Source organism: Maniola hyperantus, chromosome 8 (assembly GCF_902806685.2).
Source record: "Maniola hyperantus chromosome 8, iAphHyp1.2, whole genome shotgun sequence".
Classification (NCBI taxonomy): domain Eukaryota; kingdom Metazoa; phylum Arthropoda; class Insecta; order Lepidoptera; family Nymphalidae; genus Maniola; species Maniola hyperantus.
This window is the reverse complement of record NC_048543.1, coordinates 2,274,266-2,294,155: the sequence shown is the minus strand read 5'-3', so window position 1 is coordinate 2,294,155 and position 19,890 is coordinate 2,274,266. Positions and strand designations below refer to the sequence as shown.

At 35.8% G+C, this 19,890-nt stretch overlaps 1 protein-coding gene across 5 annotated transcripts in view; it reads right to left on the bottom strand.

Moving 5' to 3' along the window:
* Positions 1-1,314: 1,314 nt before the first annotated feature.
* bru3 (bruno 3) overlaps positions 1,315-19,890 on the bottom strand; it is a 312,519-nt gene continuing 293,943 nt past the window's right edge. For all 5 annotated transcript variants that reach the window (XM_069500314.1, XM_069500315.1, XM_069500316.1 and 2 more), the window contains exon 12: positions 1,315-19,500. The gene's annotated coding sequence lies outside the window, so the exon portion shown is untranslated. The remainder of the gene's footprint in view (positions 19,501-19,890) is intronic.

Sequence of the window (19,890 nt, the reverse complement as noted above, 5' to 3'; positions counted from 1 at the left end):
AAAATTAAAGAAATATTTTTAGATAGGTACCCGTACCCGAAGGATGCCAACGGGACCCTATTACTAAGCCTGCGCTGTCCGTCCGTCTGTCTGTCAGTGGGCTATATCTCGTAAACCGTAATAGGCAGTGTTGAAATTTTCACAGAATGTGTATTTCTATTGCCGCTACAACAACAAATAGTAAAAACATCAAAACGGCTCCCATGAAAATTAAAAAACTTATTTCTTGGATGATGGTACGGAACCGTTCGTGTGCGTGTCCGACTCGCACTTGACGGACTTTTTTATTTTAATTTAAATAGGTGCCAACAGCGAGAGCTACGGCAAGGCCAAGTTTTTGGTGCCATTGTTGCACTCGAGACGCCGTCGTAAACTGATTCAGCGACAAATTAAGGAAAGTGTGATCAGAAACATAAGTTTGCCTTCCTTTCATCATCATGATCAACCCATCACCGGCACACTACAGAGCACAGGTCTCCTCTCAGAGTGAGGGTTATAGTCTACCACGCTGGCCAAGTGCGGATTGGCAGACATCACACACCTTTGAGAACATTATTGAGAACTCTCAGGCATGCAGCTTATCTCACGATGTTTTCCTTCACCGTTAAAGTGATATTTTAATTACTTAAAAACGCACATAACTCCGAAAAGTTAGAGGTGCGTGCCCGGGATCGAACCCCCGACCTCCGATTGGAAGGCGGCCGTCCTAACCACTAGGCTACCAAAGCTTCTCCTTCCTTCCTTCCTTTCATAGGACTTCCTATTTCAGGTAGGTGTAATAAGCCCTTGAGGCTGCAGCATCACCTAGGTTATAGATAGTAGGTACCTACTATTTGGTATGATCGCAGTCAAGCGCATGCCTTTATACTTAGGTAAAAAACCATATTGTGAACATGCTTGACACTTTGATTGTGATTTGTGAATTTGAATAATATATGAACGCGACATCGAGCATAGCAATATTCACTATTATTATTATCAAGTTTGCTCGTCGATCATGTATCAGCGTGGGGACCCAGCTTTAATTTTATTAATTAACTAGCTGATGCCCACGTCTTCGTCCGCGTGGAATTAGGTTTTTAAAATCCTGTGGTAACTCTTTGATTTTCCGGGATAAAAAGGACCCTATGTCACTCTCCAGGTCTTTATCTATACCCATGCAAAAAATCACGTCAATCCGTTGCACCGTTGCGACGTGATTGACGGACAAACCAATAAACCAACAAACAGACACACTTTCGCATTTATAATAAGGGTACCTAGTACCTACCTATACCTACTGATTATTTTAAAGAGGAAAATAAAACACATACCTAATATAATTAAAATTATTTATTATCCTTCCTCATATTTCTAGCATACTAAACGTAATAAGTGTATAATAATAAATAATTGAATAGTAATTTAGTTTCGAAATATTTCAGCCATAAGTATACATAAATTATTAACTTCATAATAGGTATTAACTAAATTAGACATGCAAAGTAGGCAAATCATTATTGTATTAGTTCCGTAAAATATGGTTCTGTTGGTGTCTTTGTACACGATGACATTTAGTACCTATGGTTTTGCATATTTCGCTAACGTTGATAGATTTCGAACGTAACATTGATAGAGATCGTAACGCTATCATGTAAACGATAAACGCTATCGTCTAAACGATAGCGTTTCGAAGCTCGAAATCTATCAACGTTATCGAAATGTGTGAACTCGTACTACTACTCAAACTATTCAAATATACTAGGTTCGACACCTGCTAATTTCACTTGCAAAAATGTAGTAATGTTAACTTAAAGTCATGAGTGAAGTTAGCAGCGTGGCAAAACCACGCCAGATAGCATTTGAACACGAAAAGATGCGTTTCAAATAAAACGCAGCGTAGCGGAGACGTAGTTTTCAACCAATCAGATTATTGAGAAATGATGTGACAAAATTACACGTCATCTAACAATAACCTGAATAGTATATGAAACACGTCTGCGCTTTAGTGGAAACGCACCTTAAAACTAGCTGTCTGTCATCATGTACACAAGCACTTAAGAGTAGGTATGCAGTCAATTAACTACAGAATTTTGCTAGACTAATAAAATAAATATTAAACAATATTATTACCTAGCGACGTTTTAAATAAGTGTTTATAACTCTCTTAAATTACAAACTTTGGCGAAATATAACAATATACTATGAATCATTTAGAACAGCCTAGCTATCAAATGCACTGCTGGTAACTTCGAGTTTTTTTCAATAAGTTGTGTGTCCACCAAAATATAAAATGGATTGTGTTATATTTTAAACCAATTCACCACTGATGAAAAAGCTAAGCTACTTAGTTTGATTTAGACATTATGGCTAATTAAGCTGCAAATTATCTATAAACCAAAATGATAGGTCTAAATACTTTGCTATCTATTTCATCATGCTACATGCTCAAAAAGACAGCATTAGTTTTTTAGACCTGACAATTTAGTTTAGTTTATAAATTGTGTACAGCAGAAAGCCACAATGACTAAAGTCTTTTGCTATTAACGTCTTTTAATAGGCCCACAATTACCCTCAAAAAATGTCCGATACAAACGATGTTTTATTTACTTTTGTCACTGTGTGAACAATTAGAATCGCACTTTATTGGAACGGAATAAACGCCCTGATATGAGCCAGTAGGTATATTATGGATATCTGTCATAACGCCGTTTGAACGTTTTTGGTGAACCTTAGCGATTGGTTGTCTTAACTTGTATAGAAGTAGCTTAGCTCGCACATCGCAAGGAGTCATTTGCGTACTTTTATTTATTTCTTCGTTTCGTAGAGTCTTTTTTTCAGACTGACATGTCAACGACATACGTTACAAAGGTATACCTAAGTAACAGAGACGACTCTTTACAAAGCCGAAGTTACTGATTAAATTTATCTCTTTCTAAAGTTCGAAGAATTATGAAATTAGCTTAGATTCTTTGGTCATATGTGATATTTTCTATAAAAGACTAAATACGCCGCGCCGTAAGCAGATTCCTGGTTCTGTGATTTTAATATGGTGTGCCTACCTACATTCTGATTTCTTTGTCTAAACTTGAGTATCTGCATCTATTTTTTTCTAATGTATAAAGAAATAAAAAACTATAAAACGATGAACTAAGTTTAAAGTAACAACTAAAAATTTAAACATATTTTGAATCTAGGTCGTAGCCATCTCTGATTTCGTAGGAGGAAAAATTTAAAGGCAAATCTGAAAGGAGCATGACCATCCCAAAATTTTGTGTTTTTAAAATACCCTTTAAATGAGAACTACGGTGTGATTAAACGCTTAATAAAAGCACAAGCGCAGTGCGCAATTTTTTTTGTTATTTTTACCGAATAAGTTTTGGAAACGTCAAAAACAAGTAAAAAAAACGTTTTACAAACAATCGCTTCATGTTTAGATTTTTTGGGGGTAGACGGAGGTAGAGGACGATAGGAGGGAGGGATTTGAACCCCCCAAACCCACCACTTGCTGGCTCCGTATTCAAGACTGCAACCTAAAATTTTGATATTGCAAGGTTTGATAGTTCTAAGTAAACTAAAATTTTCAAAAAATAAATAAAAACCGACTTCAATAACCACCAATTAGCCGCACGAACCGTCTATCTACTCTTCATAGTGTTTTGCGACTCCACATTGGCACCTACTCCAAAAAATATTACTATAGAACTACAATAACTCTTGTATACATAATATATTGGGTAATAAATTAAATTATTTTTTACTTTTTAGTGTTGGTGGTTATTGATGTCGGTTTTAATTTTTTTTTGAATTTTTTTTATTTCACAATTTTTAGTGGCCCCATCGTACTAAAATATGATATGCCTGGTTAAAAACCTACTGTTTCAAAGAATCATTATAAATCGGTTCATATTTGGCGAAGAAATCGCGTAACAAACATACAAAAAGACATACATTCGAATTGAGAAACTCCTCCTTTTTTCATGTCGGTTAAAAATATGCTATGCCTGGTTAAAACCCTACTGTTTACAAAGCTGTTACACTGATCGCGAGCAATTTACTCTTATTAATTGAGGAGTTCCGTTCTCCATCTCCGAAGATATTCATCAGATCTTTACCAAATTAAAATGGGACCACCTCGGAAGTATATATAAAAAAAAAATTGTCGAATTGATAACCTCCTCCTTTTTTTGAAGTCGGTTAAAAATAGATTTGTTTATCATTTCCATACAACATTGGTAAGAAAAAGATGCGGATTCCCTAGGAGGCACCTAAATCAGCACCACTATTGTACGTAGTTTTAACTATTAAGTAGGTACATAATTTGTACATTGCAGCTCTTACGACAGTATTTGTTTTACAATAATTTCATGTAAAGCACATTTTAATCAGTTAGTACGTATTCTGCTCTTTTATGAGAATTGACTTGCTAAATAATAAATACCTACACTATCGTAAACTGACTAGAAATAAATATATATAAAGTACATAGGTAAATCATTCTAACAATAACATATCCTACTAACGTAACTATGTAAAATTAATTTTGTTATTATAAAATTACTAGGAAACTAATTTGAAGATCAAAGTTACGATTTAACTAAGTAATTTTTTTATTAGAACTAGGTTAGTGTTTTTCTTATTTTTCTAAAGCATAATAATTTAATATACGGGATAGTCGTGAAATGCACTTTCGGATTTTCTCAGAGTCGTACTTTCAACCTAATATTATTTAAAAGTGACGATCAGTACCCTTAGTACGCGTTTGTGGAAACTTTGGCAGTTTTCGTGAGCTACCAAATTTTTATGTTACCTAGTGTTTAGAGGAACTCGATACCGAATTTCGTTTTCGAAAACTATAAATACTTGGAGTAGAGGCTGCTTGCAGAAAATCAGTAGGAAGGTAATTAATTTTTTTTTGTTTTTAAAAATGCATTTGACGATGACCCCAAAACAAAAGCGGCTTAACTTAAAATATTTAACGTTTTATAATTTCATTTCATGAATTATTACTAAAAAGACAATCCATTTTATGTTTTATAATATTAAAATTCTTTGGTATACAACTGTGGACTTTATTTATATTCGCTGTTGTGCGGTATTCGTTTGTGCATTAACGACAGCTGCGATCTATTTGGTGTATCATAATATTATCATAATTATGCGGCAGGAGGTTCAAATATGTACATTGTACATTTACACAACATTGTACAATTTATGGTAAATCGTGAAAGCAGTCATTCCAAAATAACTTTCAACCCCAAATGTTAACAGTAGGCTCTCCGTCACTCGCTTACAAACGTAGTTTGGTTCTCATTTGGATATTAACCGATAAAACTTGATGTAATTTTGTAGATACCTTCTAAAAACTAATCTCTATGTCTGAACCCTGTGGTTTGCCAGATTTCCCAACAAAACAAGTTTTAAAGTTGCACAGGTTAAAAGATTTGTATGTAAATTTTAATTGAAAGAGTAACTTTGAAATTGAATATTTATGATATAGTTAACGTTTGTCTCATATTCGAGGAATAATGTTATTTTGAAATAAATACTATAAAGATTTACATATAATTTTCAAGAACAAATATCGTGTACCTCTATAAAATATCGTGTAATCCATGTTATGCTAACAGTGTGTTCATTTAAAGCTACGTAAGTAACATTTTGAATTTTCTGAGTATTTTACCACGATGTGTGTTTTTGAAAACCGAACAAGTGAGCATCTAGCTAATATGCCTTCTTTCAAATTATTTCTGCATAAATTATCTCCTCTAGTTGAAATAAGATACCTTTATATTGAAATAACTGGATAGATGGTTTGTACTCATAAAGGTAAGATGTTTGCCGCGTGTGAAACATTAAATAAGACTACCAATCAACAGTTTTCATTTACTCACAGTAGCAAAATAATGCATTCTCTTACATTAAAATAGGAAAAACTGAGTCCAGTAGAAGATCATGTAGTCATGTAGCTTATATAAACAACGTATTCATAGATATAGTTCCATTTGTGTCCACTTTCGCGAACAATGTGTCATCAATATTTATATAATATATTCCATTCAATTATGTTACAAGTGACAAAATCCACATATATTCAATAAACAAATAGTGAACGCTGTCCTATTTCAATTCTCTTATATTACATTGTAGCAAATCTATGGTATATAAAACTATATACTTTCAAACGAAGGGCATTCTGATAAAAGCGGCTATCTGAGATTTTATTAAAAACGATTTTACAATTTCCTTACCGTAGATCGCTATTCATTTTGTTCTATATTTAAATTGAAAAATTACTTTTATGTGTAAAATACACTTGAATAAGATGTCAAATGTACAATTTGTCTTATCATTATAATTTGTTTTATGTATTCGAGCAAAACGGAACGGTTATGGGAGAGATAGTGAGTTATATATAAAGGGGTCGAATGGACGATCTTTACAAGCGTATATCACAGACACCTGTAGAGGTATCCCTTTGCTAAGCTATACGTAAACAGCCCGTGCTCCTTTCTTAGCTAACGTTAAACGAATATTGAAAATCCTCATTTAATTATGATGTGAAATTATTATCAACGCCACGAAATCAAAGGTTTTAAGTTATACCACTTTAACTTAATTACGACTGGCTAATGCTATTAAATATGTATAACTTTAAAGTAACAGAGCAGGCTGTTCACACCTAAACTATTACAACATAAGTTATCCAGAACAATGTGGGGGACATCCAGCGTGGGTGGCTATCATCAAGCTGTGCAAGCGAAAGTGATCTGAAAGGATCCCTTGTACAATGGACCAGAATGGCGTGCACATATTTGTTTGATAGATTTTACCTCTGTACTAAAGACCACTGTACTACTTACTTCTATTTAGGTGCGACGTCTATGCTGTACTCAAGAATTGAGTTAAAAATAAATAAATCTAAATGAAATTTGGGAAACTTGTTGCAAATTGATTTAAATTTTTAACACCTGTAAACAATTACAATTGGATTCAATAATGACATTCAATTAATAAATTGCTTATCATAATTTTGTTGGCACGCCAAAGATCTGATCTAAAATTTAAATTAGTCGGTGTCTATACTGACAAAACATGAATCTGAATAAATGGGATTTTTTTCATAATAATAATTATTTATTTATTTATTATTTAATTAGAACGGCCATAAATTATAGATAATCGATTTATACAATTTGAAAATCACCCATGTAAAAACCAATAGGTAAAGTAATTGCAGTACCTAGCTGATTTTGAAGTTTCAATGGCTCAGTGGTCAAGGTGGGCTGAACTTGAAAGGCACTTATAGCATGTTCTAAGCTCCCATGTTTAAAAATAATAATTAACGCTTAGACGTCTCAACCTCCGAGTAGTGACAAAGATAGAAGGGTAACCAGAAGGTCCACTCAACTCATCGCACGGTAACTGACGCACTCATACTATAGACGCGTGTGACGTCGAGCTCAGTCTAAGGTCAGCCTAAAGCGCAATACACATTGAACCCGCCGGGCCGCCGACAAAGCCCGGCGACACAACCCGGCGGCCTGTATGAAAAGAATCATGTCGGCAACATGCGCCCCTCGTGTTACCCGCCGACATGTTGGCGGGTTGGGTACGCCTGCGCTCAGTTGCCCGGCATCGACACGCGGCAATCACTGACTGCCAAATAAATTTCTCATCTCAAGCCGCCGACATGCCGCCGACCAAATTTTCCGACTTGTAATAAGTGAAGCCGCCAACTAGACCGCCGACAAAAAGTTGCCGACATATGTCAGCGGCCCGGTGGGCTCAATGTGTATTGCGCTTTAGGCTCTATAGATCTCAGGATCTATAGAGCGTACTTTGACTTTGAGCCCGATTTATGCCAGTGGTATATCACTTCGCTAAATAATCTGTCTCGTTTTAGCAGTGCCTTAAGTTTGAGTGTCAAAGTGCGCTCTATTAAGATCTCGACCTGAGATCTATAGAGAGTACATTTACTTTGCTCAGACTTAACACAGCTGTTAAATGAGACAGGTTTATCTCTCACATAAATCTGTCCCGTTTTAACTCTAAGTAAAGTTAAAGTACGCTCTGTATATCTCAGCTTAAGTCAGCTTGTGGTACACAGATCAGATATGTGCGAGTGCGTCTTTTCATCATGCGCTGTATTGAGCGGACCAACTGTGTTACCCCTCTATTTTGTGACATTGTTTGTAGATGTATTGTTGATGATTATGAATGTTCTTAGCATAAACAGCGACACCCTGTCACCCGCCCGAGAGGACCCGGGGCAAAACGCTAGTAAGCTCCTAAATTAGATATGACGTCATATATTTATTTACATTCTGGAGCGAACGGGGTTTCCATTTTATTTCATTGTAAGCAATATATGTTCATAGGTACATGAAGGCATGAATAATATAATGATGAATATAGAATTAATAACTAAATTGTCAGTAAATAATTGTAGAAGAAGCCTTAAGAGTATCTTTATAGGTACTAATAATTTATAGTAAAATAATACCGATTATAATTACGAAAAAAAAAGTTATTGGACCATATCGCAAAACTATTAGGCGTGCTCTCCGCGGTAATTGAGTATTTGACTCCAATTTTTAATGACGTAAACTGAAAAAACTAATTAAATCGATCAAATAATAAAAAAAGTTATAAGCATTTAAATATTTCTGATTAGACAGAGATAGCAATACAGAATTATGACGTCATTTTGGCAAATGCCATAGTAGCTTCGTGCGGTTTCATACAAATTTTCTTTTTGCGAGAAAGGGCTAGAAGACCCTCCCACTCCAAAATTAAAATGCCTGTAACTTGTAAATCTTTGTTGGATTTTAATATTTTTTTCAGCGTACGTCATTATTTTCATCTTAGTTTATAATAAAGTAATAATATTTATCAAATTCAAAAGTAGTAAAATACCCAATACCAAGTCGTGTTTGAGAGCATGCTATTTCAAACCGAATTTACGGGCGGGGCATACTGAAGCAATGTTTTGGTAACACAAATCAACGTATGACGTTATTATTTTGCAAAACTACTTAATTAATATTTTTGAATAAACTATAAACATTTGAAATTAAGTATCATTAACTTAAGCATACCTTGACGTTGTGAGTTTTGTAATTTTCCGGTTCTTTATGTATTTTATTTACGCATGAACTTACCTGCCTCGAAGTGGACCTTAAAATATATATGCTTCAAGGCTCATAACTTTAAAAATAAAAGGATTCGATGTTGTTTGTTGGGGGACATCTAGATAAGAAAGAAATAAACCGATATCTGACTTAGCTTTAGGATAAATAATATAGAATTTAAGTTTTTATAGACAAGCACGTTTGATGTTAATAAAAAAGCTAAAGAGCACGCATTCAAATAAGTGATACCAGCAACAATTCATCACTTTTCTCCTTTTTTGGGATTTGCTCGAATAACTTAGGGAATTGCATAGCAAGGGGCCCAGGGAGACATGTAGGTACTTATGTTTATAATAGTGTACAGAAACTTAGTATCAGAAAACTTAGTCAGTTTATACAATTTACTTGCAAAAGCTTTCTTTATAAGCTGGATCTGTACATAGTTTATTTGAAACCTGTGATCGTTACGGACGGCGCATATTTGTCTAAAGGCTGAAACAAACAAAACGCGTGACAGAAACTGCACGACAGGTCGTCACACTGAACTCACGCTTACGTGTGTACAATTTCAAGATGTGTATGTCCACTACATTCAAGCTCTAACTGTCCTTCTTGCATCTGCAACTTTTTAAATGAAAACTGTCATGTTTGTGAGAACCACGCTTGCCTTTTTTTTTATTTCACAGTTTTCGTAAGAACGTTGAGTGAACATATCGTTGCCACAGTCAGTAACCAATGCAATTTTATTTCATTATTTTTTGCAGACTATAAAAGGCATCCTCGGTTTTGGGAATGTTGAGGGTCAAAATACATACTTAGTTGTTCGATCTTAAATCACCCGAGTGTCGAAGTTACAGGAAACGGACACACTATATTATATTATATGTCGGAGAATATTATAATGCATACGAACGTACGACGTCATAATCCTTATTAAAATGATTTGAATAAAACCTACTGGTAAGAAGTACAATCCATTATTAGTCAATAGTGCTTTCTGTCGATCACAGCTGTCGACACATTCGTTGTCGAGAGGCTGACAGCGTCGCATGTACCTATGCATTGACTGCTAAAAAGATAAGAAAAACAACATGTCAGACATTGGAAGTCATCACGTAAAATTAAATTTAATAATAATTCTCCGATATATATGTAGCTTTTTTTCACAAACACACTGAGCTCAGTTTTGAGTTATCACAAAAACCGCCACCACGTGGAGTGCTCGTCGGGTGGAATGCATGGTCCATGCATCGTTGCGTGCTCTTAGAGTTCAGAGGTACCCTCTATTGCAGCGGTTGCTGATGCACGGGGTACAATAGGAGCGTGAACATAGTGGGTACGTAGCTTATTAAAAAGAACTTTAAAAAGCGAACCATGACGACAGAGCGTGGTTTTAGTTCGCACTGCGCAATGTGAACCCCTTCATACAGTTCTTTGAATTACTACTTCTAGGAGCCGCATTGGACACGTTGCTGCCACGCGTTATATCTGTTTCACGCTTAATTCTGCTGACGCTACACCGTTTCTAAGAAGAACCTATGTATCGTCAGCACCAAACTATAGCGAAACTATTAAGTTACTCCTCTCTACCTATCTTTAATTCTCTAAGGTACTCATACTTTAAACCCCTAACTTAACCAAACGGTTACACCATTCCTAATCCTAGACCACTCTATACCAATAAAATATATTAATAATTTAGTAAACCTTATTAAAATCTAATGTTTTATGAAGAAAGAGGAATGAAATATGCATGAAACAATATTCTGGATAACTTATCAAAAAACATTTTTATACATTATTATTTTGAAAGGTTAGGCATTTATCGTATTATTTTTTCGAAAAGGTAACTTAAATACAGCTGAAGAAGCTAGGGTAAAACAAGAAAGAGTTAACTTAAAAAGTCGTCTGGCAACTTTTCTATCTAAAATTCCTTTATGCGTTCGAAAAATTCCTAATAAAAAAACGTATTAACTACCAAGTTAATAAATTAGGAAAAAACAGTCAAAGAAGTGCTTGAAGCTAAACTATGCTAAGCGATAGAAAAATTAAATAAACGAAGAAGATATGACTAGATCTTTTTTTGTTTCATCACTACGATCTACAATTCATAAAAGCACTATGCGCATCTCTCCATATCTTTATAATATAAATAGATATAATATTATGCTTAATAATTCCGAAATCCTAAATTTTGTTTACTCCTGATTTGAATATTGGCAATCACCTTACTTACTAGCGTCGAACGGTGTTTATTAAATGAGGTATATTTCTCTCAGTCGTTCTTTAAGCGAGTTTCACTGAACGAATTTTCTAGCATGTCGTCGAAATACGATTATAGGCACAACTCACTAGCCAAATCACATCATAGTAACGGGTAGTAACGGATGGGATAAAATAAACCCCCGTACCGTAGCGTGACGTGTAGTCGCATTGCTACGGCCTGTAGCGTAACCACTACGGCCCGTAAGCTACTAGGCGTGCTACGGGCTACGGCAGCTACGATGACAGAAAACAGTAGGGTTAATTACAAGTTTGCACTTATCGACATTTCTGGTGGATTTCGATTGGCGAAACGCATTAATGTCAGAGTAAATTGAACCTTCACTCTTGTTGTAAGGTTTTATTTAATTCATCCATAACTCTACAGCCAGTATCCCAAGCAGAAAACATAGTAAAACAAAAATCGGTAAGTAGGTATACGGTATAAACGACTCTAATTAAATCACATTTAGCCTCATTTTATTCTAACTTGTTAGTGGTTCGATGTTCGATTTTCTATCAAAAATGTCGAGTTGTGCAAAGTCGTACTATCCCCACTGTACTGTATCTATTCACGGCAGAAGTCGAAAGCAAGTTTAATTTGGTATTTACTGTTTTAGGCATATTATGCAGTCTAGTCGAATTTGTGGAATTCAAAAACTTTTCCAAAACTTTAGAATTGTCTTGACAGGTGCCAAGATGAATAGATAGTACCGATAATTTGAAATTCTTTTGACATTAAATAATTTATAAATAATACTACATGTACTTAACATCTGTGTAAGAACATATAGGATGTGAGGTTTGTAAGCAAATCACTAAGTTCTATCCACGGAGAGAAGTAAGTAGGTACAGGGCTCTCTCAGTTACGTGATCCCACAAAAACAAGAAACTCAATGAGCGTTTGCTATTTTGAGTGGCCAATCAATCAACGAATCCATGTTTTCAAAAAACATTTGAAGTTCAATTCGAAAACATTGGTGTCTCAAAATGACGCCCACTGAGTTTTTTGTCTATGTCATTTGTATGAGATTATGTAACAGAGAGAGCTATGTACTAACTTCTCTCCGTGGACAGAGTATACCTACACAGTTATTAAAATAAGGCTACATTAAAAAATATATGGTATGTACACCCGTTACCCTTTTTTCACAATTCTAAAACATGCAGATACTTCCATGGCATTATCCAATTAGTTTGAGAAGATTTCGACAAGATCGCTATGTGCAACTCGCCCTCAGAAGACTTTTAAACGCAACGACACGACTGATCGACATCGTCAGACCGAGGTCGTTTCGAGTCTAAACAATTCGTGTCGTGGAGGTCACCGTTCGTCGATCTACCTATTTCGTCTAAAATTCCACTTTCAATTTCACATTACATTCTACAAAGTTCTCAATCCAGTGTTCCAACTGTTACAAGGCTACGCGAGCGCTACGACGAAGTAATTGCGAACGATATAAATATGTTATAAAATTTTAGAAGTTAAATAGTATTTTTAATCAAATTCGATTTCGTAATACTAAGATGTTCTGCGATCGAGTTTAGTTTAAGTAACCCGTTGCGCGTGTAATCTTCACTTCACTTCACTTCACTTCTTCATCACTTGGAGTTAAGTTATTAATTTTGATTTTTTTTCATATTTACTAATTCACGATACGACAGTTGAGTTTTTGTTGGTTTTTAAAGTTTTAATCAACTGCGCAACGGCCAAAATATCTCGATCTCACTAGTTATGACTAAGATGATAAGTGAATGAGGATACTTTGCGAACGCAATTTTAGAATATTGTAGTATGAGAGTGCGGGGCTAATACGGAAAGAATATGCAAAGCTAGTCTATAGAGTCGCGAGTGACATGACAGTATGGGATCAGTTACGCTACGATAGTGACGACAGAGTATAAAAATTCGCGACAGACTACAGTGGACCCGAGAGTGAAGCGGCGCCGGGAGGCCGATGCGCGACGAGCTCGTCCGAGTCACCGGCCCTGACTCCTCGCCCGGCGACCGACGCGGCGGCCGGAAGCGGACCGGCCAAGCCGCGGAAACAGTCAGCGAACGAGAGTAGAGACCGACAACTTCTGCCTACGTGAAAACATTTAGATACATTTAAACAATTGCAAAGCATACCCTGTATCCTAGAATCACTTTGTGGGCGATCGTTTTATACATTCAGTGAGGATATTTTTTATTCTATTTAAAACTTCGACTCGCGTCTTTGCAATATTATTTAGGGAAACGTTTAACTTTAATCAGTATAAAGATAATATACATAAGTACAATATCATTAATCGCCCGAACGCCGCCGCGGTGCGCGTCGAGGTGTCGAGCGTTACTCCTACTTAACCCACGAGGTGATATAATCATTAATCGATATATACTAAGTATACGTGTTCCGCTTTGGCATCGATTTGTTCTGTAACCTAGTAGCACGGCTCGAGGCGAGCCGGCGCCCGCCCGCCGCGTCGGCGCCTCGGCGCGTCGCCCACAGGCAGGCGCGAGCGCACCGCGAACACCTTCCCTAATCAATTTAAACTTTACACTTACACTTTCTCTTGAGTCCATTTGAACGCAAAGAGGGATACACTCATCGTCGACTCTTAGTTAAAGTCGTATCGTATCCGTTGCGTTTAAAGCGACTTCGCGAAACGTTTAAAGGTGCCGACTTTTTTTTCACAAGACGAGATCACGCCGACCAATAATTTAATTTAAATCAGTAAAACAAACAGATCAATACAATAAATGAGTTATTTAACTTAGCATTGTAAAAAGTAACGCTAAACAATTTAAAAAAGCGTAACAGTATTGCACGAACATGGTTTAAAAAGAGAAAAAAAAAACTAGGTAAGTACCCTACGCTTTCAACGATATCGGTACAATTTTTCATTTTAAATTACGGCTTATTATTAAATCATAAACGCCTAAAACTAGAATACTATATCAATATAATATAATTATTTGTGTAAATATAAAATTCTATGTCTTGTGTGAGAGTAATATTTGACTAGAGGCGGGCGGCGGCCATTAGTATGTTCGCTACCGCATACGGTTAGCTGGGGTTTAAGTGCCATCAGACCATCCAACTTGGATCGGAGCCGACCATGTTTTAAATTTTGATCAGACGAAATCTACCCACTCTACGAAGCATCATAGCATCATCATATTCGATCCAACAGCGTTATGTCGGCAGCAACCGAATTGGATCGAATGCTAGCACTTTTTAACGATACCTGCACACAGAAATTAGCGGATTTGATTCGTTTTCATATTAATCATGCAAAATCACTATAAAACTTTTGAGTCTCAAAACCATTTTAATTATTACTTCCTTTTTGCTTTATTGACATAAAACATTAGATGACCTATTATTTTAGGTGGTCTAATTATTCCTGTGTACAAGTCAGTTAAACAAAATAGACGCCTCTTATTCATACAAACTGCATCTTCAGACATGTCAATGCCCAACTCCCAACTCACATCGGTAGGTAGGTATTCCATGTTTTTACTCGTCTATACGAGTACCTACGTTATTTGGCTGATAATAATAGTAGCAACATGTGAGCAGCTGATTGTCGGCACATCTGAAGATGTTTAAATACAAATAGGAATATATAACATATTTCTGTGTGCGGCCACGCAACCTTCGATTGCTCTATGCAAGGAGTAATAATGTAGAAATTATTTTTTTAATTATTTTAGTTATTTTTTTATTTGACCAGATTTATTGAACGGACGGAGATTTTCGGCTGTGAAATTTTGAATTGGTGGGATTCAGGTGAGATGGCAATTGTTTTAGGTAGAACTATTTTGTTATGATCTGAATTTTCGTGGAACCTTAGTTCCATTTTAATCAACAATGTTATTTCTATTTCTACATTATACTCCGACCAAGCGTCGAGCACAAAGGTTATTTTGATGTATTTTTATAAATAGTGTTCTTACAGCCCAAGAAGCTACGAAAAGTGATTATTTGACATGAAGGAAAGTGAAATATTATAGTTCGAATATCTCTGTCTCCCACACATCAAGAACGTGTAAGCTTGTGACACTTTTTATAAAAATATAATTCCTTACTCACGCCAAAAACGTTTATAATCCGTAAAAATGATTCCTCACGCGCCGTTTTAACTTTATGTGTCAAACTTCATGTCAAAAGTACGATTTTAGTCCTTATTTTAAAGATGAACCGTATTTTTGACATGATAGTTGACCCGTAAAGTTAAAATGGCGCGTGAGGAGTCATTTTGTACGAACTATACCTACGCCGATTTACGTTTAATGCTTCTAGGTAAGTAAATGGCACATACATTTTTGACTGATTTTTGTTATTTAAAGCTGTTATTTTCAACACAACGGCACACCGGGTACGGGACCCGCCCGCGCGCACGCATTAACATCTAAGGTATCTCAATATTATAATTTTATACTTGGTACGTTTTGATTATGAATCTATTTAATTTCTGTAGAAATTACGCTAGTACTTTTTTTTTGTTATCCGTGCCGCTTCGTCACTGCTGGCTCCCTGGACGCGTCTCACTCCATTAACACCTTAACATGTATAGATTTATATATGTTTATATAGACACACATACACACACGTGAAATAAATACACAGGGGAACGCGCTCTTTGAGAATTGACTTCGCATTTAACTGCGAGTGACCGCCCGCACACGAGCACTACTGTCCACAAAACGTCATTTCATAGATGTGTAATTTTTAACCCTACTTCAAAAAAAAGGAGGAGGTTCTCAATTTTTTGGAATCTTTTTTTAGTTAACTGCGGCGCTAAAATATAACGCACACAATCCAGTCTTGCGGCTTGGCTACACGCTGAGCACGCACGGGAATTCCGCACTCGTGGAGCTCACCCAAACATGCGTGCGGTTATATAGCGTGCTAGAGATAATTCCTTGTGGATTTCCTATTTTACACGCTTTTTATTTGTCATTTAGTTAATTATCAATTTGTTAATGAAAAATTTTCAAGCATTTTGTTACTCAGTGTGCACCGACTCTTATATGTAAAATAAGGCTGAGGTCTATAGCACGTACTTTAACTTTGCTCAGACTTAAAATACAGATAAAATGAGACAGATTTATGTCTCTCACATAATCTGTCTCGGTTTAACTCTAAGTAAAGTCAAAGTACGCTCTATAGCTCTCAGCCTAAGGCCCGAAGGCAAGTAAGTACAACTGCGCATTCGCTAAGCTGTAAAGACGTTAATCGTATAGGGACTTTTAGTTTTAAATTGGCATATGATATCCCAAACTTTCATATGAAAACAGCACTGTACAAGTGTAAAGTACGTATAAAGAATACAGATCTACGAAGCGACGTTATGTGGACGTGGCACTTAATTTTAACAATTTCCTAAGGACTCTCAAATCTTGCCGCCTCTGCAAACTATGGATTTAATGAATGATCAATAAGAATTGACTTGATTAAGTTTCCGAATTAAAATTACGTAGGTACCAACTTTCAACTCGGCCGCAATCAATAGGGATATTGCCTATTTAGTATGTCAAAAATAAATTTTATTTCTTAGGGTCAGCGCAGACGATGGGACTAATGGAATATTGTCCGCGGAGGACAAGAATTTAATGTTTAGTTATTATTAAATAGAGAGTCTTCCAAAATACGAAAAATCCACGTTCTATGTTAGTTTGGAGTTGAATAAGCATTTTAAATTAACGATGCAAATAAAATGAGACGTAAAATGTTTATGACGTCATATTTCACTAAGTATTTTATACAAGCTCGCTTGCTAACGCTGAAACGCTTGACTTTTGATAAAGAGTTGCTGATTTGATTAGTTGGCAACATCCCGATTGCGTTGGCATAATAGATAGTTAGCTACATTTCTGGTAGGGCACCAATGAAAAGCAGTACCAATGTAGTAATCCAAAGGCCGATCAAAAGTTTGGACTTTGCAAAGGATAAAGATTAATTATTTTTAGAACAACTGGATAGAGATTGGCGTGCGTGGGATGTGTCCCGAAATCTAAGATTATTTATTTGACTAAAACATTGAGAACTATCTACAAAATCTTCTATAACAAATTGGGGACTCCGACGCGCCAATTTTACTCTAATGAGATTAAATTATTGTCTATATGTCATACGGGCTATTAGGAACAGATCCTAGCCTAACGGGGGGCATTGGTTTTTAGTTCTTAAAAAAAGTAAGGGACATCGAATTTTTGTAGCGATAAAGTAGCGGGTATCTTGAACGCGAATCACGACAGTGGCGATACAGAATATCGGGCCACACAGGCCAACGATGCATCGCTGGCGTATCACGACCTTTTTGCGGCCACTACTACTGTACTACTGATCTACTTGCGCTACTGTATCGTTGCAAAAAGTTGTGGTGGGCGATCTCTCAAACAAAGTGAATATTTTGAATATCAAATATCAACTATGTTTGCGAACCTGCAGGTCTGTTTCGTATCTTGTAATGTCAGTACGGAAACCAGTATTAAATAGATGATTTTCAGTTTAGTAGATCCGATACCTTTAAGTGCGGGATTACGTAAAGTAGCAGATGTCGGAACTTTATCTTAGTAGGTGTACTTTAACTTATACTAAATCGTTAAAGCGCAGAAGTTTGTATACTTGAAACAAGCGAATGTTTGTAAAGTTTATAGTAGCCGCACCGTAGATACTTACTATTTTTAAGAACCAAAGCGTTTAGGTAATCAAGGATTATTTATATTTTAGTTCAACCTCGGCAGTGTGCGGGCAGCTTTAGAGAGCGCAACAACTAATATGCATAAACGGTCTGTACAATCCATTATTTAGGTTTATATTTTTTATATCACAGCCCATTTTGGAATTTACAACGAATCAAAACATAATAATTATCTCAAAATGAAGGCCTTAAGTATCTCGGTAATATTTGAAGTGCACTTCGATTTGTACACAGCGTTTTATGAACATTTAATTTAACAACATCGTGTTTATTTAATTTTACTAACATGTAGGTTTGGGGTGCCGAGCTGACCAACGGGAGTTTGAGGAAAAACTTTGACAGTTAGTATGGTTATTATCTCAGACTAGAGAAAAAAGATAGACGGATCACGAGGTGCCAAAAGAATTGGACAGACTGCATGACTGTTACATGTGCCATGCACTCAGTGGTCAAGACATTACGTTTATTTGCGTGGATTCCGTTTATCTTTTTATTTTAGTGTGTCTTTTGCAAATAAGGACTGTTTCATTTTAATCTGTCAAATTTAGTTTAATTAATTTTGTATCCAATTTATTCACTATCAAAAGTTCGATCGACAGTCATTAAGAAAGAACTACTAGTGTTTTAAACGTTGCGAGTTTAATTTAGAGTTTGCCCATTTTAAAATGTATCCCGCTTCACTAGGCACAGCTCAGCATAATAGCTTACAGACACGCACACCAATAAAATTTAACAAAATATAGGCTACTCCGATAGTGATATATACCGTAGTACTTATATTATGTGTGATGCGCGGTGAAGGGAGGCAACAGTGTCGCGAGCCGCGCGGGGACGCGTCTTGGCCTAGTCTACGGCTAACAACTCAACGTAGAACGGAACGCGCCGAGACAGCGCCATCTATACTACAAACGAAACAACGAAACGTGCGAAGACGCGCGCCCCACCACGGCGTTACAATTTATGCAATATACAATAATTAAAATACATTTTTCTTATTCTCAACTTACTTAATAAATTCAGTTTGGCTTAGTTCAAGCAAATAACTAGTATAATAAATTTATGTTAAAAGTTTTCAGTTAAACATTAAGTACTTAGAAGTAGAAGTATGATTACGAATGACAAAATTTTTATAACGTGTCATTTAATAATAATAATAATAATTTAATCAAAGTTAATAAATTGTATATATAATAATATAATAGAGTAATTTAATGATTAATCGATAATGATAAGAATGAAGCTTTCCTACGCGCCGATCAATTAATTACTTTAACTAATATAGTATACGCGCCGCGTGGGCTTGCATATATCTTTAGGTAAGTAATGTAGTTAATGATATTTACTATACAATAAATGTTTATTAAATTCCTTAGAATTTTTGATAATACGCAAACAAGCCCACCGCAGGTAAACGGGACTTGCCGGCAGCATTCTGAAACAAAAGAACGAATACGTTATCTAAACATGAATTTAAATAACTACTTAGGTACAAAATTGGAATAATTTGGCCAGATAAGAAATATTTATTTACACTGCCAAGACAAAACGCTAAAGGAAAATGACAAAGGTCACTGCCACGCATTCAACATGCTTCATCTTCTGGCGCTTGGTTTAGCGTGGCATGTTTTTCTGTTAGTCTCTGTACCATGGATTGTTACCATACTTGCAGGATTGATTCTTGCTAAACTTGATTGCAGGTTTATTATTATAATACTAACTGCCCTGGCGAACTTCGTACCAGTCGATTCTTTTTCAGGAATTTTTTTAAATTTTTCTCTCCGTAAGAACCATCCTCGTACTTCAAGGATATTTAAAAAAAAGA